The sequence below is a fragment of the Pseudorca crassidens genome, chromosome 10, assembly GCF_039906515.1.
Source record: "Pseudorca crassidens isolate mPseCra1 chromosome 10, mPseCra1.hap1, whole genome shotgun sequence".
In the NCBI taxonomy this organism is placed as follows: Eukaryota; Metazoa; Chordata; class Mammalia; order Artiodactyla; family Delphinidae; genus Pseudorca; species Pseudorca crassidens.
In genome coordinates, this window is record NC_090305.1 from 105,925,487 (window position 1) to 105,952,813 (window position 27,327).

The window sequence follows — 27,327 nt, forward strand, 5'->3', positions numbered from 1 at the left end:
CTTGCTTTGGATGAGGCTCTGGCTGAAGGGAATGTTGTGGCTGGTTTGATCTTCTATCCAGACCACTGAAACTTTCTGCACATCAGCAATAAGCCTGTTTTGCTTTCTTACCATTCGTGTGTTCACTGGAGGAGCACCGGTAATTTCCTCCAGAACTTGTCCTTTGCCTTCACGGCGTGGCTGACTGCTCACACAAGAAGCCCAGCTTTCGGCCCAGCTGGGCTTTCGACAGGCCTTCCTCGCTAAGCTTCATCGTGTCTAGCTTTTGATTTAAAGTGAGAGATGTGCAAGTCTTCCTTTCACTTGAACGTTTAGAGGCCACTGTAGGGTGAGTAACTGGCCCAATTTCAATATTGTTCTGCCCCGGGGAAGAGGGACAATTCCACTTACATCAAGTCCTAGCACAGGGAGGCTAATCTATGTGGGAAAAAAATCACACCCGTGATTATCTCCAGGGAGAGAGGAGGGGAAACGGAAACTTTTTAGAGCAGTAATTCCCAAACTCGTCTACCCATGAGAATCCCCTAGAAAAGCTCCCAGCACAAGCCCACAGCCGGGTGACCCCACAAGCAGATCAGCATCCCAGGCAGCCTTCCCCGGGGATTCCAACCAGCAACACAGCCGCTCTGCGTTGACCGCAATGTTCTCCATCCTGGTCGGCATTTGGGGTACACGGGTATGAGTTTGTCAAAACTCCAAGAATCATACAAGTAAGATTTGTGTTACATTTTACATATAATGAATTCTCAGAAAACAAACGTACAAAAGGAAACATCACAAAACAACAAACAGAAACACCCAGAGCCTGCAGCGCTTCACTCTCTCTGAAGTAACTTGACACTCCTTCCCTGGGCCTCCCCCCACCCCGAGGCGCTTCCCCAGCCTGGGTCAGCGTCCACCCTGAGTCAGGCCGGGTGGCCATCCGCACAGGAGCCGGGCAAGTCCAGGAACAGAGAAGTCATCCTCGGCCCCAGGGCCCGTCCGGTGTCTGCTCAGGCCCTGCGGGTGCTCCAGTCTCTGGCCCATCACCCTGCCCCTCCAAGTCCCAGGGACCTGGACCCTGCAGGCCTCTCCCTGCTCACAGACCCCAGCTCCTCACAGCATCTCTGCTCTCCAGAATCTTCTTTTTCCCTCTTGAGCACACCCACAGCTTGGGTTCGGAGACGTCTCACGTCCCGCCCCTGCCGCCACACCTACCAGTACAGATCCCACGTCCCAGGCAGGGAAGAGGGTGCAGAGCAACTATGCCAGGACACGGTGCTTCCTGAAGTAGATGACATACCCCATCAGATTTTTACTGTAATAGTTACGTATTTATTTTCATATGCATTGCAGGAAAAGGTAACTAGCACTTTAAACCCATATCTCAAGGATAATGTTACTTAGGAGAAGGTTAAATAAAAGAAATGAGTCAATTTAAAGGAAAATAATAACAATAGCAGTGCTAGTAGCAGTATGTGGACAAGATGAAAAACTGCAAGGGTGAATAGTGAACAACTCAAGTCTGGGATCACCAGTACCATGGGTCACCAGCAGCTGACAAAATAATCAACAGCAAACTGTCCTGTCCCAGGAGAAACTCTAGCTTCTCTCGTCCCTGAGCCCCTCCACTCCACCCTAAGGTGCCACGTTCACCCAGTCGGGGTGGTATAAAGACCAAAACCCTGACCACGCAGAACGAAGGTGTATTCCACAACAGCTTTGTGGTGGTCGTTTTGTATGAAACCTGCGTCCCATTTATTTTTGCACAATTATGTGCTGCCATGGTTTCAACCCATACTCTTTCCCTCCTGCCCCAAGGTGTGGCAAGAGAGCTGTAAAAACGTGGCCGCCAAGAAAGGTTCCCGTTAGCGCTCAGAGAGGGAACGTCTTCCGTGTTTCTCGATGCGGGGTCAGAAGTTGGCTCATAGTAGGCACGCAGTAAAAACAGGATGAAGAGAGGAAGGCGACTAAGCTTGGAGCCTGGCTTTTCAAATTCAAGTTTGCAAACCCAGGCGTGTGACGGTGTGCACAGAAAGTCGTGAAATAAATATAGTCCTGAGAGTTTAGACACAGCCTACATTTTCTTGATGTCCTGATGGTAACTCACTTAAAATATTATTTTTATAAAACTAAGATAAAGAGTACATGGGGTGCGTGTGGCATATCTATTAAAATGTAATTGCCCCAACAATCGCTACTTCTAAGACAGAAACTCATAGAAACACTTGCACGAGGTGCAAAAAGGTATGCTCGAGCAGAGTCAGGAGACACCCTGGACAGCCAGCAGTCAAAGACTAGGTACGCTGTGCCCCACACGGGGGAACCCCGCACACAGGGGCGTGTCCTGCACACAGGGGACTCCTGCAGCCACTAACACGCTGGATCTGAATGGTCTGAATGTACGTGGAAAAACCAAGGCACTGTTAAGTGGAGAAAACAAAGTGCAGAAGAGCAGGTGTGGCACAGCCCTACTTTGAAATTTAAAAACGACAATATGAATACATTAATTAATATGGGTGTTAATATAAATCCACGTGGAAAAAGCCACATGACTATGCACCAGCCCATCTGTTAACCTCTGACGGGTGGGGAGACTCTCTCGAAAGCATTTATGATATGCTGGGATGCTACGAAAAGTCTGCAGTCAAACAAGGCGTGTTTGCAGGTAAGAACGCATACACTTGTTAGGAAGACTTGGAAAGACCATCTCCTTCCCCTCGGCCTCACTCAGACAGGCCCCTCCACGTGCGGCGCCTTTGGCCGGGCCCTGGGAGGACAGGCAGCTCGGAGGACACGGCGCCGCAGCCGCAGGAGGGGGGCCTTCTTGGGCCAGAACCGCGCAGCCCCGCCTCCCATGTGTGCCCGTGTCTGCGGCCAGGGCTCAGCCCTGCCCCCATTTCCACATCAACACCCGGTCCACGCTGCTGCCAGGACAGCGCCTTCCTGACCCTGAAGACACATCTGTCCGGCTGTGTGCTTCTGGCTGTTTTGGGAGGCCTAGGGTTACTACTGAAGATCCTTTCTTGGGACTCTTGCTTTTATTTAAATATCACAAATGTAATTCAACCACAAGAACTATTCCCCAGGAGGAAATGCGAAGAGGCCGCAGGAAGATGTAAACTTTATGAAGACTAAGCGACTCCGAGTCAGGAGGGGTCTCTACCGAATTTGAATCTGGGGAGAGGATGGGACTGGGCACTGGCTCCAGAGCTACATAAAACCGAAACAGCTTGTGCAAAGTCCCAGGGGCCACTGGGGGCGAGAGCACCAGCCTCCCCTCCCGTGTGCAGCCCCCCAGCCTGAAAAAGCACCGCTCAGGGCCACCACCATCTGCGGCTGCCGGGAGAGGCGTCGCACATTCAGAAGCTCCTGGACCCACGCATCCCGAGCTCGGAACTGCACAAACAAAAGGTTAGGGGAAGGGGGTGGGGGAGAGGGAATAAAGGCTTAAAGATTAAAGTCACAGGCAGAGACAGCCGGCTCCGTTTGTTAATAACTGAAAACACGAGTTGGGCCTGAATGTGCTCATTGTTCAGTAGAGGGGCGTCTACACAGGCAGGACTGGCTGGCGACAGCACGGCCTTCCCATCACGAGTCAGAGTCACCAAGGGGGAGGAGGCCCGGGCTCCAGTTAGTGAGGGTGGCGTGGGGCACAGCAGCCAGTGGGCCACGGGGAGGAAGGGCTGGAGAAGGACACGGTCACGTGAACTCGGGGAGCCGGCGACACAGGGCGTCCCTCACACCACGCTCAGGAGCACAGACTGGTACAGCCTCCTAAGAGGAACTGGCCAGTGTGGATCAGAGGCGTGAAAACGCACGTGCCCTTGGGCTTGGTAATTCCACTCCTGGTGTTCAAGCCCCGGGAAATGATCCCACCCAGGAGGACTTGGTACACAAAGATACTCTGCGCAGCATCACTTACAAGAGCAAGAAATCAGAAACAACAAAACGTCCAGCGCTGGAGGAAATGGTTAAGTGTGCGTTTCTACCTGCCTTACTGCAAAGAGGATGGAAGGCAGGTTACATAAATACACAGGACAAAGGGGCAAGTGCAAGAGAAGGAATCACAGCGAGAGAAAAAAGAATGTGTTTAAAAAATGAGGCCAGGGCTTTCCTTGTGGCACAGTGGTTGGGAGTCTGCCTGCCAATGCAGGGGACACGGGTTCGGGCCCTGGTCCGGGAGGATCCCACATGCCGCGGAGTGGCTGCGCCCGTGAGCCATGGCTGCTGAGGCTGCGCGTCCGGAGCCTGTGCTCCGCAACGGAAGAGGCCACGACAGTGAGAGGCCCAAGTACTGCAAAAAAAAAAAAAAAAATGAGGCCAGAGCTGGGCTGCTTTTTCTTAATGCGCTGCGGAGGCCCACGTTCACACCGCCGCCATCCTCCGTGACAGCAGCGGCCACCTGCGTGGACCTGCTGAGCACCCAGCAGCCCACGTCCACTTTCACAGAGCCCTCTCAGCAAGCCCACCAGGGACCGATTCTGTCCCTAGTTCACAGATAAGGAGCCCAGGCTCCAGAGGTCACCAGGGCGAGGAAGTCACGGCAAGGTTCTGAACACAGGTTTTCTCTAGGCCGAGCGTGTCTGCTTTCCCCAACACCACGCGCTTAAAGAAGCTGTGTATTCATACAATGGAGCGCCTGCAGGCATGAAAACCCGACGTTTAGAGAAAGGGACTAATGGTGTGGAGAAAACTGCCTAGGATATAATGTTATATTTTTTAAAGCTGCAGAAAAACGTACAGAAAATTCATAATTTCAACCATGTAAACTAGATGATTATTTTCTTCCTTATAACTTTGCCTATTATCCATATTTTCTAAAATAGGTCTGTATTAGTTTTATAATCAGAAAAAAATGACTTTGTATTTAAAAACTATATAAAGGGCCTCTGTGTTCTTGTATCACAGCACACATCCCACCCATGCGCACACCAACCCACTTCTGCTTTCCATAAAAATTCTACATATGCAGTAGAATCAGAAAGTCCACATCAGCGAAGGAACATCTTGTGTTTGTGTCCATCGTTCTGTTAATCATAAAGGAACAATTTCATTTTGCTCAGAACTTTGTCTTTACAAACCATTTGGGGTTATGCATGTCAGAAGACAATTACTATAAATGAGTTGTTTCCTTTTTCTTTTTCTCCTCAGGCGGAGACTCTCACACAAGGCAGCAGAGAGGCACAGACGTACATTCTGAGGCCTCCCTCCTAACTACAGCGGGGAGGGCTGCCCACACTCCAGGCCCTCCCAGAAAGGCAGCAAGGACAACTCTCACCCAGGGCGGCCTGTTGCCCGAGTCCAGCCAGGCCAGAGCTGCCTCCTGAAGGCCTGGCATCGGACACCTCCTGCAACAGTTTTGTACCTTTTCCTTGGGACATGGGCCAGAGTCACCCCCACTCACCCAGCTGCTCAAAGGGCTCTCCGGTCACTGTCTAGACGTGCCGTCCCAGACCTCAGAGCAAGTCCTCACAGCAAACCCCTTGGCTTTGCCCTCTGCCCAAACCCCAAGCTACCTTCTGGGGACACAGGGAAGGCTTAGCCGTCTTCAAAAAATGAGACGCCTCCAGCACCTCCACTTGAGCCTGAGAGGCGCTTTTCTGCCCATCGTGGAGGTGAGACCGACCGAGGCTCAGAGAGGGTCTCACAGCCAGAACCCGCCCACACCCCACTAGACAGGACAGGTCTGGCCCATGACAACAGCTCCAAGGTGGACTTTGGGATGTTCTTTTCCTGCCGGTCACCAAACACTGTGCTCAACAAGACACAGGCCTGGTTTTCTATCATGAGACAAAAGAATAACAAGTTCCCAAGAGCTTTTAAATTATTTCTTTAAAATTTGCCCTCTCCACTGCCATGGAGTTAACCACTGGGGGCTAGCTTCCAGCACTGCATGGCAGTGGACAGTCAGCTGTGTTCTGGGTATCTGAAATGCTTTAATAGTTAAACCAATACAAGGAAGGCAGATTTTCTTCATGTTTCCTCAACAAAAGCCACAGAACAGCCCGGCCCCTCAACTTTAAAATTAGTTTAGGTTAAAGGAAGAACCCCAAACTGCCAACAGACTTCACGCAAAGACTGTGGGAAGTACGCGTTACAGGGCGGCTCCTCAGAAGGAGCAGAGGGGCGGCAACAGCGGACGCCTGGCCACCTCCCTGGACAGGAACGAGCTCTGAGGCCAGAGCTCTGGTTTGATTTTTATGTAATTGGGGGGAAGCGAGGACTATTAAACTAATAATGCTCGTTGCAGACATTGTGGGAAATCACATGGGGAAAGAAAAAACCTTGGAAAAAAATACCTCCTTTATAAATGAAAACTAAGAGTGACCTTAGGGCTTCCCTGGTGGCGCAGTGGTTGAGAATCTGCCTGCCAATGCAGGGAACATGGGCTCGAGCCCTGGTCTGGGAAGATCCCATATGCCGCAGAGCAACCAAGCCCGTGAGCCACAACTACTGAGCCTGCACGTCTGGAGCCTGTGCTCCCGAACGGGAGAGGCCGCGATAGTAAGAGGCCCACGCACCACGATGAAGAGTGGCCCCCGTTCGCCGCAACTGGAGAAAGCCCTCGCACAGAAACGAAGACCCAACACAGCCAAAAATAAATAAATTAAAAAAAAAAAGTGACCTTATATTCCCATCCCCTAAAGTCGGCTGTTAAACTGACATTTTTTAAAATTAATTAATTAATTAATTTATTCTTCGCTGTGTTGGGTCTTCGTTGCTGCACGTGGGCTTTCTCTAGTTGTGTCAAGCGGGGGCACGGGCTTCTCATTGGAGTGGCGTCTCTTGTTGCGGAGCACGGGCTCTAGGTGTGCGGGCTTCAGTAATTGCGGCACGCGAGCTTCAGTAGTTGTGGCTTGCAGGCTCTAGAGCTCAGGCTCAGTAGTTGTAGCGCACGGGCTCCGTTGCTGCGCAGCATGTGGACCAGGGATCTTCCCGGACCAGGGATCGAACCCGTGTCCCCTGCACTGGCAGGCAGATTCTTAACCACTGCGCCAGGGAAGTCCCTAAATTGACACGTGATGTCTTTCTTTCTAGTGTTTCTCCTGTGCCTGCAGATTTCGTGCGTTACTGAACTAGGCTGAAATGGAATTCCTTTCCCTGCTTTTTCACTTAACATTATATTTAACATGATTTTTCATGTTTTTAAATTTCTCCATAAGAATCATCTTCAAGAAGGGTGGCACAAAGCGCCTTAATTTGTTCACCTGCTGCTGTAAGTGATGGATGCTGAGAACATCTCTGAGCAGAAAGCTCTGGCTCATCTTGATAATTTCCTAGAAGATGGATTATGGAATCACAAATAGAATTTATTTAAGGCTCTAGAGACACGTCCCACAATTAGTCCCCAGAAAGGCCAGACGAAGCCAAAACTTTCCAGTAACTGCCGCTGAACTGGCCATTGCGCTCCCGCCAGCCCACGGTCCCTGCTGCCCCAAAGGTGTCTGAAGCGCAGGCACCCCCGAGATGCTGTTTCCATCCTGAAGAGAGCAAAGGCCACCAACCAGGACAGGTGCTGCGTGGGTGGGAGGGGCCGGGGAGGCACGCAGGGCGGCCCTGCGGGGCTCGGAGCAGCCGTCCACCCCGGGGGCAGCGGCTGCCCTCCCGCCCGGTGGACAGTGCCTGCCCCACCACCACTCCGCTCGTCCAGAGGAGAAACCTTCCTCCTTCAGAGAAACTGCTCTGGAGTTGGGCAAGCTCCATTCACATCCCAGCCCACCAGGGAGAGCTGTCGTGGGGTTGTACAAGGTAACCGTGCAAAGACTGGTGGCCGGGACCAGTCGAGGAAGTTAAAGCCTTTTAAAGTCATTATTACCACCCAGACGACCAGGTGGGTCATCCTCTAAGTCAAGCACTAAAAGACCCAGGCTGGGGGCGGGGAGAGGGGTCCCCTCCTGCAGCACCAGCAGCTGTCACGGCCCGCCAGCACGGATGACTGGAGGCTGGCCTCCTCTGCTTCCTTTCGGGGGCTGCTCTCTCTGGAGGGGGTTCCGTGGCCACGGCACAGCACCTGGTGGGGGACCCGAACCGCAGCACTGTTCAGTGACTCGGGAGGACGGAGCGAGCGGCCTGGGGGGCATAGCAACTAACCACCCTGCGGGCTCCTTGCACACACCTGGACTCAGCTCAAACTCAAACCCAGACTCTGAGACCCATCTTGTTTCCTGTAACGCCACGGAGCCCCTCACTTAAGACAAGCAGGCGCCCTGTGCCTTGGCGGGGGGCAGCCTCCAGAAGGAAGGAAAATGGCTGCGACACGTGATTACTGCCCCCTGACGATGGCGACCATCCCTCTCTTTTCTATCTACGGAGACTGGGGGTACTGGGAGCAGGAAAGGCGTCTCCACCTTGGTGCCCCCCCAGCAGAACAGGTGCTCAATAATATCGGGGAAAGGGTTATCAGTTAAATGACAAAAGGAGTCAAAAGACAGATTCAATAGGAGGGAGAAGAAAAAACCAAGCCAGAGAGAAAATCGGCCCACGGTGGAGCACTGTTTACATGTGTGAAGCTGGGGAAATCCCCAAGTGTCTCGGGTTCCAGTCTAGGTGTCAGAACAGGAGGCGGCCAGGGGGGAACGTGGTCCCGGACAGCAGGACTCAGGCTCGGAACCCTGCTCGCACACTCGCCAGTGAGCCTGCCCAGCGCCGTGGGGCCCGAGCAGGGAGAGAGCAACAGGGTGGGGCGCCAGCAGCCGGGCGCCCCCGACGATGGAATCATCACGACCTGCAGGGAAATGAAGGGTCCTCCCCATTCTACAGGTTGTCGGGCTGAGGCTCAGAGGTGGGGTAACAGCCCAAGGCCAACAGATGATGCTGGAGCAGCCAGAAGCCCACCCCAGACGCTCCTTAAAGGAAAATTCATCTCATTCTACCCAACAATTCTACGCTTAGCTAGATCCCCAGAGTAACTGAATGCAGAGAGTCAAACAGAGACTTGTGCGCCATGGTCACAGCGGCACCATTCACAACAGGCAAAGGTGGGACCACCCCAAGTGTCCCTCAACGGGAGATGGAGCAACAAAACACGGTGTACACGTACAGGGAAGGCTGTTCAGCCTTAAAAGGGGTGGAAACGCTCACGACTGCTACAACATGGAGAAGCCTTGAAAACCTTATGCCCAGTGAAGTAAGCCAGACACAAAAGGACAAGTATTGTACGATTCCACTCGCAGGAAGTACCTGGAAGTACCATGGAGACAGAGGTAGGACGGTGGCTGCCAGGGCTGGCGACAGGGCTAGGGAGCTAGTGCTTCATGGGGACAGAGTCTCAGTTTGAGGTGACGGAAAGTTTTGGAAATAGAGGTGATGGCGGCACAACATGGTGGCTATATTTAATGTTATTTAATCACACACTGAAAATGGTCATAATGGTAAATTTTATGTCACGTATGTATGTTATGTATATTTTACCCCAATAAAAAAAACAATAGGAAAGTCTGTATGGCTGCCATAAATGTAAAACAGTGACAAGCCACAAGGGGACGGCGACCATTAAAGACAAATGAAACGCTGCTGCTCCGCCTGGGCCTTCTGCGAGCTGCCTGCCCTGGGCACACGGCGCGGTGGGCAGTGTCCAGAGCCAGCACCTCGGCCCCTCGCCCTTGGGTGGTCAGGGTGCGCGAGCACTGAGAAGGGAAGGGCTGGGCCAGCAGGCATTGCAGGTCACCTGACACCATTCCCGTGCACTGGCGTGGGTGACCCACCTCGGGGGGCACTGCTCCCCTCCACTGCCGTCCGGCTCCCCACAGACCCATGGGCACGGGAGGCCATCCTGGGGGCTGAAGCCTTCCTCCCCCCACGACAGCCCCTCCTCCAACCCCAGCTGAGGAGGGCCCAGGACACAGGTGGGCGAGGCTAGAGAGGGGCAAGGTGCCTGGGCACGGAGGAGCTGGGAGCCCGGGGAAGGGGGCGGTACCAACAACCTCTGCCAGGAAGGCAGCCGGAGCAGAGAGGGGCTGCTGGCAACCTACCCTGCTCTACAGTCAAAACGTACAAGGATGTTTGGAAACAGTCAATTAGATGTGATTCTGTGGAATAGTAATACCAAAGGTCGGGGTGGAACGCATTAGCTATGCATTCCAAATACCTGATCCCAGGGCCTGGTCTGCAAGGCAGATACTTTCCCCATCCAGTACAAAGGGTCAACAACAGCAAGGCTGCCAAACTCTTGCCTGGGGGCCACGTGGCAGCTCGCCAGGAACCCAAGAGCTGCACCTGATTGGCATAAGGCAAAGTCAAATGGAGCCCCTTTCATCTAGCCCACAAGAGAGGGGCCCTGAGGCTGCCTGCAGGCCTCACCCCCCCACGCCCACACCTCACACCACTCTGCTCCGAGCACCCTCGCTCCTCCCCTCCCCCTGGCTAAGCGGGAGCCGGTCGCCCAGTGCGGCCAGCGCCCAGCGCCCGCCCCCCAACCTGGGTTCCGTTCTCCCTCCTTCGCACCCCTGCCACCTCCCTGACCCAGGGCCCTGCATGCCGGCCTCTCCCTCCACCCCGCGGTCGCGGTGAGCTCTGTAACCCACTGATCTTCACGTCCCGGCTCACAACCCCACAAGGGGCCTGCAGCCCCCAGAACGAAGTCTACATGTCTTGGCCCAAGACGCAAAGCCCTCCGTGACCTGCTTCCCACCTGCTTTAGCTGCTGCTCACACCTGTGACCTGATCACACAGTCGCTGAGGGGCCCAAACCCACCCAACCCTTCACGCTCCTGAGCCCCTGCACAGACAGTGCCCTTCTCCTGGAACTCCCAATCTCTCATTTGCCACCAGGCAGACTCCAGCTCATCCGTCAGGACCCCACATAAGGTCACCTCCTCTGGGGAGCCTTCCTTCACTCTCCTGCCTCTCAACCCCTATGGCGCTTCTCTTGGTCCCTGACTATAGTACATGTATGTCGTATTCGCCACATCTGCTTACACGCCCACCCCCTATCCTCCAACACAACGAACAGCGGGTCCCTTTATCTTCCAGGGCACTTCTCAGGGTCTCAGCCTTCAGAATGCCCTGCTCCCGGCAGGTGTGAAATGCATATTTGTTAAAAAAAAAAAAAATGACATCCACCCTTCACCACGCAGGCCCACTCACTAAGGTACTGACGAAGAATCTTTCCTCACAAGCAACAGAAACTAACTTTAAGCAAAAAGGAGGATTTACAAGAAGTATCCTAGGTACCTCACAGCAGCTCTGGGGACCTCGGTAGCTTTCTCTCTCTACTGTTTGCATCCAATGCCGATTCCGGGACTCACGGGTCTCTGCCTCTTTCCCTGAGACTCAAGTCCCTAGAGGAGAACATCTGTTTAGGTATCTCCCCCTGGACCAGTTAAGTATGGATGGGGTTGGGGGTGGCCAGGGTCACAAAGCTCAGACACGGTCCCTGGGCGCCCACACCTGCAGAGCAGAGTGTTTGGAGATGGGGGACTCGTGGGCTGTCAACCTTCCAGCTGGTGCCTACAACAACTCCCATTTATGTTGAAGCCTGCGTTCTGAAAGTAACGGCATTATCACACTGACCCAGCGGCAGTGTGGACGCCCTGCTCACAGGTTGCAGAGTGCGCCATGGAGATCACCTAGTGAGACAGACAAGAGAGGGAAGTGTAATGGTGTCTGCGGAGCTGAAAAAACAGTACCCTCCCCAAGGGTCAACAGCAAGCTAATATTATTATCTAGTCCCTAAAACTCTGGGGGTGAATGTGTTTCAGAATTCAGAACTTTTAAAAAAGTAATTTAGAATAAGGACATATAGATCAATGGAATAGAACTGAGCTGCAGGAACAGACTCTCACATTTCCACTCAATTGATTTTTTGGTTTTTTTTGTTGTTTTTTCTTTTTTGCGGTACGCGGGCCCCTCACTGTTGTGGCCTCTCCCGTTGCGGAGCGCAGGCTCTGGACGCGCAGGCTCAGCGGCCATGGCTCACGGGCCCAGCTGCTCCGCGGCATGTGGGGTCTTCCCGGACCGGGGCACGAACCCGTGTCCCCTGCATCGGCAGGAGGACTCTCAACCACTGCGCCACCAGGGAAGCCCCACCCAATTGATTTTTGACAAGAGTGCCAACACAATTCTTTGGGGGAAAGAACAGTCTTTCCAACAAATGTTACTGGAACAACTGGATATCCGCAATGCAAAAGGATGAATCTGGACCCCTACCTCATACCATACACAAAAATTAACTCCAATCGATGAAAGACCTAAATATAAGAGCTAAAACTGTAAAACTCTTAGATGAAAACAGGCATACTTCTTCATAACCTGGGATTAGGCAAGGGTTTCTTAGCATAAGCAACAAAAGAAAAATAAGTTGGACTGCATCAAAATTAAAAACTTTCACACAACATTGTAAATCAACTATACTCCAATAAAAATTTTTTTAAAAAATTGAAAACTTTCGTGTTTCAAAGAACACCATCAAGGGCTTCCCTGGTGGCACAGTGGTTGAGAGTCCACCTGCTGATGCGGGGGACACGGGTTCGTGCCCCGGTCCGGGAAGATCCCACATGCTGCGGCGCGGCTGGGCCCGTGAGCCATGGCCGCTGAGCCTGCGCGTCCAGAGCCTGTGCTCCGCAACGGGAGGAGGCCACAACAGTGAGGGGTCCGCGTACCGCAAAAAAAAAAACAAAAACAAAGAACACCATCAAGAAAGTGAAAAGACAATATAATGGGAGAAAATATTTGCAAATCATATATGTGATAAGGGATTATCTAGAATACAGTAAAAGTTCTTATAACTCAACAATAAAAAGATAAATAACCCAGTTTTAAAATGAGCGAAGAGCTGAACAGACATTTCTCCAAAGAAGGTACATTAATGGCCACGTGAAAGGATGCCCCACATCACTAGCCATCAGGGAAACACAAATCAAAACTGCAATGAGATATCACATCACACACACCAGAACAGATACAATCAAAAAGACAGACAGCAACAAGTGCTGGCAGGGCAGTGAAGACAGCAGACCCTCCGACATCGCTGGTGGGAAGCAAAGCAGTGCAGCTGCTGTGGAAAACAGGCTGGCAGTTCCTCAAAAAGCAGACACAGAGCTACCCTCTGACCCACCAATTCCAACCCTAGGTATAAACCTAAGAGAAAGAAAACATCCGTCCACACTGAGACTTGAACACAAATGTCCACGGCAGGATTGTTCACAGTAGTCAAAAAGTGAAAACAACCCAAATGTCCTTCAACTGATTAATAAACAAAATGTGACCTATCCATACTACGGAATATTATTTGGCCACAAAAAGGAATGAAGTAAGACTCCTGTGGAAGGTGGACAACCCTTAAAAACATGATGCTCAGTGAAACAAGTCAGACACAAGAGGCCACATATTATCTATGACTCCACTTATACAGAATGTCCAGAATAGGCACATCTATGGACATAGAAGGTATATTAGCGGTTGCCTAGGGCGAAAGGAAGGGGGAGAGGCGGAGTGACTGCTCTTGGGGACGGGGTCTCTTTCTGGGGTGATGAAATACTCTAAAATTGACTGTGCTGATGGTTACACAATTCTGTGAATACTAAAAGCCGTTAAATGGATACTTTAAATGGCTGAGTTGTATGGTATATGAATTGTATCTCAATAACGCTGTTATAAAAACAGTTTGGGTTTTTTTTTTTTATTATTATTATTTTTTTTGCGGTTACGCAGGCCTCTCACTGTTGTGGCCTCTCACGCCGCGAAGCACAGGCTCCGGATGCGCAGGCCCAGCGGCCATGGCCCGTGGGCCCAGCGGCTCTGCGGCATGTGGGATCCTCCCGGACCGGGACACGAAGCCGCGTCCCCTGCATTGGCAGGCGGACTCCCAACCACCGTGCCACCAGGGAAGTCCATAAAAACAGTTTTACAAAAATATATACTTACTGTACAAAGGAATGTTCTATTATAAATTAACGTCATAGAAAGATGTCCACATTGTATCATTAAGCAAAAAGAAGTTACATGTGAAGTACTTCAATTATGAAATTATGAATAAATTTTAAAATATTACCCCTAAAAAGGGAATTCTATACATATAAAAATATACCACATGTTATGTAATGCATTAGCAGGAATGGGGCATTCCCTGTAAGTATTCACACTAAATGGGAAAACTGAAAAGTTTACAAATAAAAGTTTATCAAAAGTTATAAACAGCCTCAGTTAGCTCATATCAGGCTTACATCCAAACTCCCAAAAGAACACTTCCAATTTCTAGAGGCTTTGGAATTTTGGATCAGATATGGGAGACCCGTATTTCTTACCGCGTCCAGGTAAGGTACAAAATACAGCCATTGCTGCTCACCCACGCCAAAGAGTTCACAATGCAACCAAGAATCTCACAGAGAGAGTGAGGCAGAGCAGACCGCAAACTTCCCAGTGTCCCCAAGAAATGTTGCTAACTTTAGAAATATGCAATGAGTTCAGTACAACTAACTCTGTAAGAGATAAGGAAAATAAATAGCTCATTCTAAACAGAATCCAACACTATGTCGTCACTAACAATAATATTAACAAAGATCAAGTAATAATACAGAAAAGATAACATTTTAAGTCAGAGCAAAATACAAAACTACAAAGATGGTTGTAAATAAATACACTGGCAAGTACAGGTGTGTGTTTATGTACTTAACCTATGCTTTAGAAACCTGGAAGAATATACAGACAATGGAATATTATTCAAGCCTTAAAAAGGAAGGAAGTTCTGATACACACTGCAACCTGGATGAACCCTGAGGACACTGTGCTCAGTGAAACGAGCCTGTCACAAAGGACAAACACTGTAGGGCTCTACTATGTGAGGTCCCTAGAGGAGTCAGAGCCACAGAGACACGCAGCACAGAGAGCGTGTCCGCGGAGCGGCAAGGCTGCCCCCGTGCCCCAGCACTCCGGCCCATCACTGCCAGGGGAACAAAGAACCGAAAGCAACTTCGTGTTGAGCCGCTCCGTGGACATCCGCAGAACTCCAGATTTCTCTCCAGTAGTCTTATGAATTGGCCAAATAAGAAGAAAGAGGAGCCAACACATTAGCGCAGGACCTCCTGCCTGCCAGGCACCACGAGAAGATGAAGTGCTGCTACGCCGTTTTACAGACGTGGAAACAGGTGCAGGCAGATGGCTCATCCCGTTCCAGGTCACATTCCTTAGAAGCAGAACTCCAAGAGCTTTCCTCAGGAAGAGATGACCCTCTCTGGCACGAACGTGCAAGAAAAGAGCTTCAGCTTCACCAGAAGCAGAATTCACTGAGTGGCGCATCATTCAGTGTGTACAGTCCACTCTGGCCACATCCACAGGAGGCCAGCACAGCCTAGTGGTCAAGACTGTGGGCTCTGGAGGGACAAGGTGGCATCAGAAGTCTACTCCACCACTATGATATGATGGCCCTCAACAGGGGACCTCACTTAAGTCACTTAGCAGGATAGGACGGGGGGGGGGCGGGCGGGGGGTGGTCAGAGGATTTACGACAGTGTCAGACACGACCTCAGTAAAGCTAACCGGCTACTGAAGGTGCGAGCTGGATCATTTACCCTATTTTCTCACAGCAACTCTCACCGGCAGGTACTAGGAGCACCACTTTTCCCTACGATAGATCTGAAGCTCAGAAAGGTTAAGTAGTAGCCTAAGGTCACTCAGCTAGTAGTACAACAGCAGAACCAGAATTCAAGCCTGGGTCGGTGGGATTGCAAAGAAGGTCGAGATTACAGAGCACACACACAGGGTGGATGGAAAGAAAGGCCTCTTGCTCCTCCTTCTCTCGGGCAAGGCCACCGACCCGAGACACCACCCCTGCGAGGCGGGCTGGGACAGGCCAGGAGCCAGAGCAGAAGCCGGCAGCAGGCTTCTGCTGGCCTCTGTGGGCAAGGACAGCACTAACCCAGGAGAGGAGAGTGGGCAGGGGCATCTGCACAGGCCTGGAGGGACGTCACCAGGCAGGGCTGTCTCGGGATCCACCCTTTAACCTACGTGCACCAACGCAGCAGAGGAAACCACCAAGTCCACACAGTACGGTGTGAAACAGCAGTGGTGTCCCCAGGGCAGCTCCCAGACACAACCGGCAATGAGGCGCCGGCTGGGGGACTGGAGGACGGCAGACTGCCACCGTGCGTCTTCCAGTCCCGGGTGCGCTTCCCACCACGGGCATGTGGCATCTAAAGGAATACAGAATACTTTTCATAAAAACTCTGTATCAGTCACTTTCCCGCTATACAGTTTGGGGTACCCTCTGCGTTACCTTTCCTTCACTTATTAAAAAGGAAAACACAAAACAAACTTTCCTCCCAGAAACTGTGGAGGGTTAGAGGAGACAACGCAGAGTAACAGGGACCCAAGCCTGCAGGTCTGTGACCCTCAGTTGCCGTCCACAGACTTAGTCCGGGGGCTTTCTCCCACTGAGGAAAGCCAACAACCCACAAAGGGGCCACATCTCAGTCCAAAGGTAAGGAAACCCAGCCTGCGGGTGAGGCGGAGCCCGCCCACCCCAGCTGCCGCCCGACGAGCCCACTCCTCCAGCAAGGGAGACCTTTCCGAGGAGAGACGCTTCCAACCGTTATCACAATCTCGCTGGCCACTGCCAAGTTCTACTTCCATTTTACACCAAGCCTCCTTTTTTTGTTTTGTTTTGTGTTTGTTTTTTTTTCTTTTCCTAAATCTGAAATTAGGATGGAGGCTGGCAGGAGGATCCCTTGAGAACTAAGGACTGTGGCTGAAAACACAAAAAAAGTGCTCAGAAAGCCCACCCGTTTGCCAAGCGCATGTGATCTGTTCGGAAGAATGTCGGCTGGGCCATGAGTCTTGATGGAGGACAGCGAACAAGCAGACAAACTCAGAATGCTCTCCACACACAGAAAGGACTTGGGAATGGGAACAATGACAGTCATCCTCCCAAGCATTTTATCCTTCATCTGCAGTAGAAAAGGGGCTGCACTGGATGGAAAAGGCCCCATAGGAAACCCTGGAGGCCCTTTGCCAGGGAACCGGGCCACACACCCACTCGCGCCCAGGCTGCGTCCCCGTGTCACCTGCCCAGAGGACGCGGTCTGTCGGCCACGTGCTCCAGGGCCATGTCCTGAAATGCCCCCACACAGCCAGGGCCGCAAGCTTTTCAGGGGCGCTCAGGCCCTGGCAAAAGGAAGGATGACCTTCTTCCGAGTCAGGCGGTTCAAATCAAAGCTTCCGGAAGGAAAGGGTCTCCATAGAAAATACAGAAATAAAGGCCTTCACCACTCCATGAGCCATCACTTTCTTATTTTTCATTTTTAAGGCAAATGTGATTTTCAAAGACTAAAGCTTCCGGCTGTACCAAGTGTCCCTGCCCGCAGGAGTAAAGGAAATCCTTTTCAGTTTTGTCTGTTCACGCACTCAATCTGACGGGACAAAACAACTTCATGTGCTTGGATCACTTCAGTGAATGTTTTTTTTCAACAAAGAAAATTAAGTTTTCTCCCAAACTATATGAGCAAAAAAAAAGAACATGAGGAAAGAACTCAGGGTTTCCTCTATGTTAAGCACAGTGCAGATGAAAGATCAACCTTCCTTTTCCTTAACGCAGTTATTCCATCTTGTGTGCTTTAGTGGTTAAAATCTGGCAATTTGAGGTGGTCACTCTCAAACAGGAACCTCAAAGAACGGGTTTTATCTACCTCCTAAAAAGGATGGATCTTGGGGAAAGAAATGTTTTCTTTTTTTTTTGCCCTGATAAGACAGTAATCTCCTACCTTGCTGACTCAAATGTACTTGCATATTAATTGCTTCAGACCCCCAAATCCCTGCTGAACTGGCTAAACTGTGGGCCAAATTCAATAATCCAGCAACTTCCCATTCAATGCCTCACCAAGATAACTCTGCATGTTTAATTTAAAAGTACCGATCGCTTTCAAATGAAGTGCTAACGCCAGCCAGCCCTGCTGCCACAGCCCAAGGCTCTGACGGACACACCGTGAGTTGGAGAGTCCAGTCTGAGCGCTTCGGATGACGAGGTGAACTGCCTGCATCTCTTCCGAACAGTATCTGTTCGCCCAAATCAGCCCTTTAAAACACGCCCCTCTTGGTTAATTTCCCTGATACAGAGGCGGTGAGATCGAGCCTCAGATAGTCAAATATTATCTGCGCCGATTGTATCTGATTAGCAAGAAGTACTCAACCCTCCAGCCAATGTGAATGCCTAGCTACTCAGCTGAACTGACCTAAGGCACTTTTTCCTTTCTCTTCTGCAACTGTGTTCCATGTTTGACCCCTCAAATTTATTTTAAGTAGTTTTGCAAACAGCTTCCTCTCCCCCTTCCTCCCCCGTGCTGCCAGCATCTCACGTTTCTCGTGCACAGAACATGTTTTGTCCACCCTGGGAAGTGGCACTTAGGGAAACGGAGAAATCGCCTCAGTCAAATCGGAATCAGAAATAGGTCCCATTCATTCAAGAGATTAAAACAGTATCAAGGGCTAACTTTCCTTTTACTAGAACAAGTCAGCATGAAAGCTGGGATTCCCAAGTGCTGGAATTCACGGCAACCTTTCTAGGCTGTGAAAACAGGTCTTACTCCCAGCCTCACAGTGAAAACGCCCTAAAATACATTCGAACTCCTGGCGTGGCTTCACATGCACTGAATCAAAACGCATGACTGCATCTTTTCACACTGAAATCCAGACTTGTTCAATAATAGTGACAACGATATTTTTTACAGTAAAATAACAATTACAATAATAACAACAGGGATCTGGAGATTTAACAGAACAAGGCAGAGCTATCAGTGAGAAGTGGTTTCTGATCCGTGGTAAAGTAATAAGGTCCTGACAGCCGGCACAGGAAAGGAACAGGAGGTCAGACTAACTCAGTTTGGGTTCTGGGCTTCTGGAATCACAAATGTTCCGTGGTAAAGATTCAATATGGACCCTGGAAGGTCACACAGTAAGCGAGCTTAATGGGAAAATACAATGTGCCACGTTGAACTTGGATCCTGTGTACTGCTTCTACCAATTTGTCGGCCCCCAAATGCACCTACCTCTAGAAAGTTTCACTTAGAAATATCACTATTAAACTAAGTTTGAGTCTGAATACAACAGAAGTAAACTTTGGTTCTGGCTTAGAAAATATTCACCCGACAGTTCGTCTGGAAGCTGCTGATTTCCCGTGAAGAATGATCTTCGGAAGCCGAATTTTTAGTGCTTCTCCTCGGCCCCCAAAATATAAGTTATTTATTGAAACCACTTCCAGTTTCACTTCATATGCTGAAAAATATCATGGGGAAAAAGTATTTAAATGTTTCACTTGTAGGAAAATAAGATGGTTTCCACACTTCAAATTTGCCCAAGAGACTCTCTTTTAAAACAACTAGAAAGTCTAGTCCCTCAATAACAAAGCCTCTGGTGCACGAGTTTCACTACGTCCCTGGTGACCCCGACGCTGCGTTCTTTGCTGTACTTGCACTGACTACAACACGCTGTTTTGCCGTGAGTTTTCCACACAGGCACCGACCCATCCCGAACCTGAAACCCGCCCAAGTGCCATGTGTCTGTATCAACAGCATCTTTGGAGACCCGGACACCGACCGTTTACACAAAGAACGTCTACACATTGTTCATGGTGTGACGCCTCCAAACAAGCCCTAAAGGTGCCACGTGCCACCTCCTGTCTGGAGTCCTCATTCACCTCCTCGCAAATCAACTTTCCTGTTTATAAAAACAAACTGGATCCTGCTTCTCGAAGACACATTTGACAAAAATGAGTATCTCTATATTGTAAGAAACCCCCTTGGTTTAAGCCATCTGCATGCGCCACAGCAAAATGAAAGCATGCAGGAGGGTCCCTAGAGTTTGCTGTAATGAGACTGGCTGGACGTGGATCTCTTTACCATCTCTAAACAGAGGTGTTTTCTGCTTGGCTAGAGAGGCAAAGCTTCCAAAAATTTCAGTCATGCAAATCTGGGGGAAACTAAAAATCAGCAAGACCTTTTAAAAACTCCCGTAAAGTTTTATTGTTAGTTTAGAAACTTTAAAATACATCATTATTATGTATTATATTTGATATATTTGGAAATATGCATGCCCCCCAAATAAACAGTAAATTCAGGGGGAAGAATTGTTTCCCCAATTTAAAGAAGGGCACCCCATCCAGTCTTTGGAAAAACTAACATTTTCTGAATTTTTCCCCGGGTCTATACACAGGCCAAGTTCAGGCTTCAAAAATATTAAGCTATGAAGGGCCTTCTTCTGTCCTGGTATTAAAATAAGGAGTTAACAAAAAAGAGCTTTCCAAAGCTTAGTCATGTAAACTCACCTATAAACCTCCCACGACACTGAATCGACGGTCCAGGACGTTCGTTTATACGACAGAAGGAACTAGTAGAGCGTTTCAGGGAAGCCCACGTTTACAACTGCAACATCGTGTCCCAGCAGAGACTGGGGGCCTTGTTGTCAGGAGGAAAGTAACGGTCACAACAGTTACACCAGTTTATTAAAAGCTCATCATGCACCATATATATTTCTTCTAATCCTTAAGACGATTCTTTCCTATTTTGCAGACCGGGAAGTTCAGGCACCGGGAAGTTAGGGAATCTACCCAAGAACATACAGCTAACAGATGCTGAAGCCAGACTCAAATTCAGCTTCTCAGACTCTAAACTTCAAGGTTTTTAAGTTGTGCCATGTTTGCATTTATGCTGTTCTGTGGGTGCGTTTTTTTCCTGTAATACGGATGCATAAATCACTTCAAGAAAAGCTCTGTTCCTGCATCACATATTTTGGGCTCGCTTGCATTCAGCAGTGACTGGGCACCTCTCCGCTTCCAAACACAAAATAAGCCAAGGCCTCCTGCAGCCCGACCTCTCCTGGTAGACAAAACACGCTGCTTTCTAACAAACGTCCACTTCTCTCCTCTGGTTTTCATCCCGTCTTTCCCCACTGTGGGCCTTCCTCCTTCCAACTCCAACTGCCTCACAGTTTTACAGCCAAATCAACATAATTAAGCACTTGTACTTCAATTGTGTCAATTTAGTTTCTCCCCAATGACATTACCACCAATTTAAAAGCAGAGACAAAACTCATACATTCACGTGGTAGCGGTCACCATCCATCTGGCCTTCCTTCCCCACCAAACACAAGAGAGACTTCTGACAAACGACTTATTCATTTATTTAATTTTTAAAAAATAAATAAATAAATTTATTTATTTATTTTTGGCTGCGTTGGGTCTTCGCTGCTGCACGAGGGCTTTCTCTAGTTGCAGGGAGCGGGGGCTACTCTTCGTTGCGGTGCGCGGGCTTCTCATTGCAGTAGCGTCTCTTTGTTGCGGAGCACAGGCTCTAGGCACGCGGGTTTCAGTAGTTGTGGCACGTGGGCTCAGTAGTTACGGCTCATGGCCTTAGTTGCTCCGTGGTATGTGGGATCCTCCCGGCCCAGGGCTCGAACCCGTGTCCCCTGCATTGGCAGGCGGATTCTCAACCACTGCGCCACCAGGGAAGTCCCAAATGATTTATTTTTATATGAACAGTCTCTTAAAGATTAAAAAGCCAAATCATACGATCACGATCACAACAGTTAACACCATTTACTGAGAACTTTGTAGGCTGCAGGCACTGAGGCAAGCACTATCCACAGCTTATCTCATGGATTCTCACAAAAACCCACAAGCTGGTGGTTCTCCCCAGCTTGACAACGAGAAAACTGACGTTCCAAGCAGCTCACCATACCCAGCTGGGGTTCAAACCTGGGCCAGCATGCGAGCCCGGCTCTTTCCACTACTCCCTATACGGAAGCACAGCTATGGCGTCACACACCGCCGTCAGGGAGAGAAGGACGCCTGCAGACCCAGGCCCTGGCGGGGAAGACGCACCACACGGAGCGGAGCAGTGACTGGGGCCCAACACAAGGCACTCGCGACCCAAGTCGCTTCAGGTCTGAAAGAGAAGCCAGGCAAGCTTCTCTGCACTGAGCTTCCCCAAAGCAGGGCCCTTGTCTTTCCCGTTTGGCCTTTGCTAAGCCTGCCCTGTGCTGCGCTGGCAGAGCCCAAACTGCTGGTCCATACTGAATGGTGAGGTGGCGCTGGGTTTTATCAGCCCTCCCAGACAACTTCCCCCAGCGCCTGCCAGCCTCCACAGGCCTGAGATCCCAGGCCCGCTTGACCCAGCGGTCCGCCTGCAGTTTCCATCCACGTCCATTTCCCTCCAACTCTGGCTCAGGCCGAGCTCAGCCTGTCACCATCCCACTGACTTGGCTGGACGACAAAGGGACAGCACAGCACACTCCCCAGAACCGGGAGCCACAGCCCCTCTTTACCACCTCCTCACAAGACCCAAAACTAGCCACGGGGCCAGGCCCTGGCCCTTCCCTTCGAACGAAACAGGAAACGCTGACCAGGAGCCCAGAGACCACAAAAGAGGAAACAGTCCCAGCCTTACAGCATCTCCACAGCATGAGACTTAATCCCAGGCCAGAACCTGAGCCCGACTTGGAGAAAAGGGTGGTTTTGTTGCAGAACAAGTAGGAAGGGGGGAGGTGGAGGAGGGGGAAAAGAAAAAGAGGAAGAGAAAGAAAGAAGGCCGATGATGCCATTAGACAGGAGGGAGGCCACCTTTGTCTCGCATCCTGTGGACCAGCCAAGGAAAACAATGAATCTATTTTTTCCCTCCCCTTCTTTGCCTTAAAAAATTCAAGAATTTCATTCCCTTCTTTGAAACATAGCTCTTGCATAATTTCAGTGCTTGCTCCTGCTGTCTGCAACGCTGAGGGAAGGGGGCGTTCGCCCCTCCCGAGCCCTGAGAAGCGGGACATCCTGTGCAGACTCTCAGTGCTGGTCTCCGGGCACCCGGGCCGCCGCTGACCACATCACCGTTACCACTACGGATCCCAACGGCAAACCCCATAGAAAAGGTGTTACTCCTTTTTTAAACAGGTGAGGAAACTAAGGTTCAGAAAGGCAAAGCATCCGCAGTCATGCAATAAGCTACTAGAAGAGCCGAAACTCCCACTTCAGTCTCTCCAAGCCCAGAGCCGGGGCCCACTGCCTGCAGCCTCTCGACTCTGAGGGAAGTCCCGCAGGGCAAAGTCGAAACCAGCTCCAGACTTCCCAAAGGCACCATTAATCAGACACGACAAGCAAAGTACTGAAGTTTAAAGTGTTTGCAAACTTAAAAGGTTTACTGGCTCCAAAATACAAACATAAAACTGCAAAAACTGGAATTATTCAAAGCTGAATTGAAAGTCTACTAAGATATAAGAGAAGGCCGCCTAGTATACTTGGGATGCAACGTGGAGGTAAGAGTCATAAACGTATTTTAGGGGGGACGTCAGCACACTCTGCTCCCGTGTGTCTGCCTTCTAGGCCGTGGGGTGGCCTCAGAGCAGCCCTTCCCCCCCCAGGGCACCCACACCAGGCACGCTGGGCAGTCCCCAGGAAAGAGAGGGGAGGGCCTCGGAGAGCAGAGGCCAGAGCGGGCATTTCCTACTGGCGTCGGGCATGGCTTTCCCGACCTCCTCTGAGTCCCCGGGGCCACACAACCCCTCACCCACCTGAGAGGCAGTGGGTGGGCACCCGGGGAAGGCCCTGTGCCCCCTGCACATGTGGGCACACACCTCCCCGCGCCTCTGCGTCTGGGGCCACGCTTCAGCAGCATATCCTCCCTCTCCAGCCCTTCCCCAGTATTGGTAAATATTGATAATTGCCTCCAAAGGCAGAAGCGAAGCAGCAGTTTGTGTTTTGAAATGCGGATCATAATTCAAATTGGAGGCTGACACTAATCATTTGATGTTCACTTGAAAAGACCAGATAGGCTGTGCAGGAACATTTCAGTAAGGGGACCGATAAGGAGAGGGAAATAAAAATTATTAGTATTTACTCAGCCTGCAATGCTTGTGGAAGGAACTCTTTTAAAAGGGAGCACTTCAGAATGGTTATTCAATCTGAATTTTACAGATAGCACAGGAAATATTTTCTCACAGAATGCCCCTATCTGCGCCATCATATCTCTCCGGTGTGCCGTTCACGTCTCTCATTGCAGGAATTCTCGCTCAATCTTGCTCCATTATGAGCTGACGGTGACCCAGAGTATACGAGGCATTCAAGAATCTGCCTGGAAATTACTACCAAGGAACATCTGTCCCGTGCCCCGCTTGCCAACCCTGCCTCGGGGAGTGAAGATGGAAAACAACTCAGAATCCACACGCAGAAACAACTTTTCATTCCCCTTACAAACCAGGCTCCTTTGGAAATTGAGGGTTCTGGCATTTTTCAGAAATTACGTTCCTGGAAAAACATGGCATGAGCGTCTTTTGAAAGCCTCAGCTCAGGCTTCCTTTCCTACGCAGACCCTTCTAATAAAAGCCAGGACAGGGGCTTCACAGGGAAGCAAACGAGAAGGCCACCCATGGCTCTCCGCACTGGTAGTGTTAAACTCAAATTCTGTATCCGACGCCACTGTTCAATTAATGACGGCGAGGGTGTCACACGTGCTAACATACCCACCGCGCACGCGGCGTCTATCTTGTAGATGCACTAACCTTGGAAGATTTGCGTTGCGACTAGGAAAGATTAGAAGACGTGTGGTCTCACACGGGCTGAGTCTGGGATCCCAGCTTTCCCCCTGGACGGCTGTCGGCCGCCGTCGTCGGAGGGCAGAGGACTGGGCGGCGGCGTGGCATTCCCCGCCCAGACTCCACCCCCGCCGCACGTGCTCAGAGGGGCCGAGCGGCACATCACCGAACAGCCGTCCGCGTCCGCGCCTCTGGCCTCACGTCAACAACCTGCACCCCGTATGCTTCTCACGGTCGGGGCACAGGGGTCAACGTCATCACAACCATCCCAAGCGTGTGCCGGAAGCTCTGCAGACGGCTCCTCTGATACAGCCACCTGAGTGAGGTAATCACCTGCGGTTCAGGTGTAACAGGCTCAGTTAGAAAAGTGGCCTTGCGCTGGGCTGCCCAGAGCCAGGTTGGGCCACGCCTGAGCTCCACCTCCACCTGCTGCCTTGGGGTGCTGGGCCTTGCTTGGGGTGTTCACATCCTGGAGGCACCCAAAACCAGTGCTTCCAGGTCGGGCGGGAACAAAGAGGGTTTGAGATTCCGAGTCTGGGGTGGGGGATATGGTGGGGGGAGGGGCCGTGCACCAATACGTGACTTTCAGCCTTTGAAAGCCGCTCCCGGAAAACACCACCTAAGAGCTGGAAACAGGCAAGTCCTCATACAAGCGCAGAAACGGTTCCGCTCGGTGGGACCCTGTCCCTCCGGGAGGCGGGGGGCCACCTTCTTCTTCTGGAGACCCCCTGCTTTGGTTAGCACCATGGGCTCACAAAGCGAGAGCAAACTGAGTGGAGAGGGCTGACAGCCGGGCCCACATCTTCAGACGCTTTCAAAGTTAAGTCACATAATCTGATGATGTGAAAAGGGGAGAATACACATTTGACCCCTTGCTTCAAACAGAAATCTTCCCGTATGGTTTTTAATTGGAAGGCATTTGTTTTGCTTTCGCAACACTCTTTAACCTCTGCCACTGTAGGTACAAGGCTGCAAACGATACTTCCATTGATTAAAAAAATAAAAAACGAACACTGAAAGAAACAATATTTTTCTTTTTAAGGAAAAAAAAAGATAGCGAGCAGCTCTTTTCTGCAGGGGTCACCACTTAAAGGCGTATATGGGACGCCACCCTGGCTGCAGCTTATGGTTTATTTTGTCTTGGAAAAGCCCGAGGTCATTCTAACTCTGTTGACCTGTTACCCTCCACAGTGATCATCTCCATCCAGGACCGCAAGCAAACACTGCCCTCTTGTGCACTGAACAGTGCCAAGTCGGCGCGGAGACGTTTCCACCCAGCACCCGTGGACGGCTCGCAGGCAGGCGTACAGCTGCCTCTCCGCGGCCCGGAGGGGTGTTGGGAAAGGATGACACACATCTGTGTCCAGGGTGCTTGCCACAGTGTCCCCAGACTGCCTTCCGGGACAGACCGTGAGGTAAGAGGAAGAGGGAAAGATTCAGCTGAAGAAATCAGACCCAAAATAACTGACTCTTATCTTTCCTAGAAAAGATTCATTCCTCAGGACTTCCCTGGCAGTCCAGCGGGTAAGACTCCGCCCTCCCAATGCAGGGGGCCCAGGTTCGAGCCCCAGTCGGGGAACTAGATCCTGCATGCATGCCGCAACTAAGAATCCACATGCCGCAACTAAGACCTGGTGCAGCCAAAATAAAAACAAATAGTTAATTAAAAAAACTTTACTGGTTACCATGGCAAGTTTTCTTTTCGCCTACTTTAAAAAACTTTTAGAATTGACTAATAAATCTACAATAACAGTATACAGTACTTTTTTTTATCTAGGAAATATTTGCCAGGAGAAGATTCCATTTGATTTCAGAAGGAGAAAAAAAAAGGCAGAGGGAACCCACGTTGCTGTTTCTCAGAGGAACACTGAAAGATCAGGCGTGGTTCCTCTTCTTTCTGAGAAGCCCCGACCTGCAGGGTTACCTGCAACCTGGGGACAGGGCTCCATGCCCAGAAGACCAACCCGGCATCGCAAGAGAGCCTCAAAGGATGTAAAATGACAAGAGCAAAGGCAAAGATCCAGTCCAGTCTGAGGCCATGCCTACTTGGCAGGAACCTCCAGGGGAAGCCCTGGCCTTCTCTGAGTGAGTCTTCCAGTTCTGTTCCGAACTATGAGCCACCCAGATGCTGCACCCACTCTTCCACCCTTCCGGGCACAAGCCAGGATGGGCCAAATCTCACGCCAGACTCATTTCTGGGCAAGAAAAGGCAAAATCTGCCCCCAGTGCATTACCTTCAACCCAGTGGGCACCCCGGAAGGAACGGGGACGAGAGAATGTTTTGGGAGTGTCTGCATGCCTGCGGCCAGGAGTCAGGAGGTGGGCTGGGTGCCAGCGACTTCAGCTCCTTTACATACCAGCTGTGACGCCCAGAGCTTGGCTCAGTGGTTCGGGAACGTGTGAACCACAGGTGGTCAAAGGGCCAGTGTTAAACGGCCAGCCACGGCCCCAGAGTCGTGACAGCTGTCCAGCTCACGTTATGCCAGGGTTACCTGCCGCCTCCTGTTTCCACGTCAGCCCCTTCCTCTAGCACGGGAAGAAAACGGGGGTCCAAGACCAGAAACAGGGCTCAGGTGCATGAAGCCAACAGGACGGCCTTGCGGGGAGGCCAGACAGGAGGCTGGCTGCAGCCCTCCCTCCCGTTCTCTGTCTCCCTATCAGAACCACAGGGCATGCGGCTGCTTTAACCTCCAGCAAAGCCAAGATGGACAGACTCTACATATATATATCCGTCCAGACATGCCAGCCCCACGGCAGATTCCTTCTGTGGACCCTGGCTCTGACACGGTCAGCCAGACTGAGCCTCTCATGTGTGGAGCAGCCTGACCATCTCCTACCTCAAACCCC

At 50.9% G+C, this 27,327-nt stretch overlaps 1 protein-coding gene and 1 long non-coding RNA gene across 11 annotated transcripts in view; one reads left to right on the forward strand and one right to left on the reverse strand.

The window, feature by feature from the left end:
• The window catches only part of EEFSEC (eukaryotic elongation factor, selenocysteine-tRNA specific), a 204,717-nt gene that overhangs the window by 157,528 nt on the left and 19,862 nt on the right, over positions 1 to 27,327 (reverse strand). The window lies entirely within an intron of this gene.
• Positions 24,717 to 26,136, forward strand: LOC137232835 (uncharacterized). Its single transcript, XR_010947207.1, has 2 exons — positions 24,717 to 24,805; positions 25,672 to 26,136. It is a non-coding gene; the product is annotated as an uncharacterized lncRNA (long non-coding RNA).